This window comes from Carassius gibelio, chromosome A5 (assembly GCF_023724105.1).
Source record: "Carassius gibelio isolate Cgi1373 ecotype wild population from Czech Republic chromosome A5, carGib1.2-hapl.c, whole genome shotgun sequence".
NCBI lineage: Eukaryota > Metazoa > Chordata > Actinopteri > Cypriniformes > Cyprinidae > Carassius > Carassius gibelio.
The window spans coordinates 400,846-404,101 of record NC_068375.1 but is presented as its reverse complement, the minus strand read 5'-3'; positions in this window follow the sequence as shown (position 1 = coordinate 404,101).

Below are 3,256 nucleotides of genomic sequence, written 5' to 3'. Positions count from 1 at the left end.
AAGTTTTAAATATAAAATACTGAATATAGAAATATGAAGTGTTGGAAACAACTAATATATTTTAAAGATATAGTACACAATTTCTGTGATCAGTGTCACCTTCAAATATAAAGCAGGTTTTTAAACATCCTTTGCAAACGCCTCTTTCGCACATCACACCTCCCCAAACTCAAACATCACAAACACAGCTCTTACAAGTATAAAAGTGTATAGGAATGTCTCAACAGGTAACATTAGGCTACTTTTAATAAAACATATTAGGAATTCTATTAACTTGAAGTTTAGCTTACCCATTGAGAAGATAGTCTACTCTGAAAGACTGGTGTATCGATTCTAACCCAAACATCCCATCAAACTCCTCCATCCTGTAAAAACACTGCCAGTGTTAACCCTTGTTTTACCACATTGTCTGTCTCTCTGTTTTGGCAAGTCTTTGAATTTTGCTTGCACTTCTGTAACAAACCTGATTTTCTTTGGACTGAATGCAGTGGTTATGCATTGACTGAGACTTCCATATTTGAAGCACTTTAATTATTGACTGCTATCTGTCTGTGAAGAGAATTTAAACCAGTATAAAAAAAATAAAATAAAAAAAAAAGTTAATGAAAAGCATGTCAGGATCTCCTCCTCAAAAGGGCACTCCATCCTTATAAAATGTACCATTGTTTCACGGACTGCATCTCCCAGAATACCCCATGCCAGGAACTGATTACACCTACAGCTGTTTCCAAATAGAAGGACTATTTAAGTTGCACTCATTGACATTGCAAAGTATTGTTTTGCTGTTTACGGACTCTACCTGTTTAATATTTTGCTTTAATTTATTTTTTATTTCCGTTTTAGTTTTCAGTTGTTAGCTATTTCCAGTTTTAAAGGGTTAGTTTACCCACAAATGAAAAATTGTCTTTGATTTTTCAGGCTGTTTAATGCCACTCAGCGGGTGTTGCATGCATCAATCCAAAAGAACTCAAATAAAAAGCGCCCATCCATAAAAAAAAGTGTCTCACACAGCTCTGGGAGGTAAACAAAGGCCTTCTGTAGTGAATCGATGCGTAATAATCACTTGAATCTAGCTTGTGCTCACTGTTGTAAACAGAAGTAGTTCGGGGGAATTACGTATATGAGGTCACTTTTGCGGAGCCGTGTGAGACACTTTTTTTATGGATGAGCGCTTTTTATTTCACGTCTTTTGGACTGAAGCAATGCAACACCAGCTGACTGCAATGACAGAGCTTGAAATATCAAAGACCATTTTTAATATAACTCCGACTGGATTTGTCTGAAAGAAGAAAGTCACCATATTATGACTTCATTCATTCAAAAGAATTTCATCACAGTTCATGATTTGTAAACTAATACATTTTAATATTTGCATCAAATATCCAGCTTCATATGTATGGCTGTAGTAAACTGTAGTAAACCTGCTTGGTAACTAACCTGGTAGAGTGATGCATTTGAAATGTGTAGCATTTGATTTCAAGTCCTGTGAAACACAAGCCAAGATAAAAGCTAGCTTTAGCTCTGTTCTACCTCAGCAGTGTACACGATGTCATGACTTAATTATGATTGACACCAGTTAGCTCCTGTCATGATTTTATTAATGCACACTCTCCCAGCCTTGAAAAGTGAAGGCTTAAAGAAAATCCCCAGTTTCCCACTTATCATTAAAAATGGTGGTGCCATTCATGTGCACTCATCAATATGATCTTTCTGACATGACTTGAAGGAAGCAAAAGCTTAGTAATGCTAAAGTACATGACGGGTATATACTTGCACGTATACAGTGTATGATGTGTGAACAAATTTACACACTTCAGTGCATTGGGCAGTGATGCAGAAGGCATGTGCTGTCTTCAATGCATAAAGTATTCATTCACATGGTTACCTGGCAAACACATGCTAACACGCAGAGCTTATATTTCTTTGGCGGTTCTCAGTTGAGATGTACTTGTAATAATGACCTACCGTTCCCACTCATCTAACTGCCCTTCTCTCTTTCATTCATTCCCCTCAATTCTCATCCACCCATCCGTGCTTTTTTCTCAGTGAGTCTCCTACACGCATACATCAACCTTCAGCACACGCATTCACTGCAGAGGTGCATCCTCCATATTCACACACACACACACTTGAGACGCATGATCAGTCTTTCTCACGTCCTCTGCTGCATAACTGATCACACATAAAAAGCTCATTAAAAGTCGCTCATCCAGGCATTCAGATTCTGTCATCATTTACTCACCCTCATGTGGTTGCAAATACAAATCAGTAAAAAGGAAAAATGGACTATCAGGATTCACTAGTAGCTGAGTGAATGTCGAGTGTAAACTGAATCGGTTGGCTTAGGGCAAAGTTGATGCTAAAAATGAAGTGGGAGAAAGGCCATGGGTGGCAGGGCACGTTCTCTTCTCGCCAGACACCTGTGTAAGTTCTGTCTAGGCAAGGTGAGACAGGACAGGGCTCACTTTTGAACAACACAAGCTGCCACTGTCACACCAGGTGGCCCATCTGGACTTTCCAAAAATGAAGACTAGAACTGTATCACAGAAAGAGAGAGAGAGAGAGAGAGAGAGACAATAAGGTTGATTTGTCCACTTGTTTTCTCACATGGCAGTTATTAGTGGTGTTTTCTTCTCAGACATTATTAACATCATCATCAACACTCTGACTCTGTTTTTGAAGCAATTGACTGTAAAAATCGGGAAGAAAATGTTGGAGTTACTGGAAATGGTTTATACCACAACAGTAGGTAGATGAACAGGCAGATGTAAAATAATGGCAAGACTGTGCAAATAGTGCAGATAACACTGAAGAAATATGGGGCAAAAATAAACACCAGAATTAGATTATGCAGTCGATAGACTCCTTATACCAGTGGATTGATGAAATTAGTAGTTGGATGTGCTGTAACATCATTCTCAATGAAACAAGGACTTTTTTATTTATTTATTTTTACTGTGATACTTTTTCACAATTGTTTGATAAATAAAAAGAAGGAAAAAAATGGCATTTACTTAAAACAATATACACTACTGTTCAAAAGTTTGGGGTCAGCAGAGTTTAATTTTTGAAAGAAATGAAAACTTTGATTCAACAAAGATGTGTTAAATAGTAGTTAAGACTTAAATTGTTAGAAAATATTTATATTTTCAATAAATGTTGTTCTTTTTAACTTTCTATTGATAAAAAAAAGGTTTCACAACTTCCACAAAAAAAAAAAAAAAAAAAAATATATATATATATATATATATATATA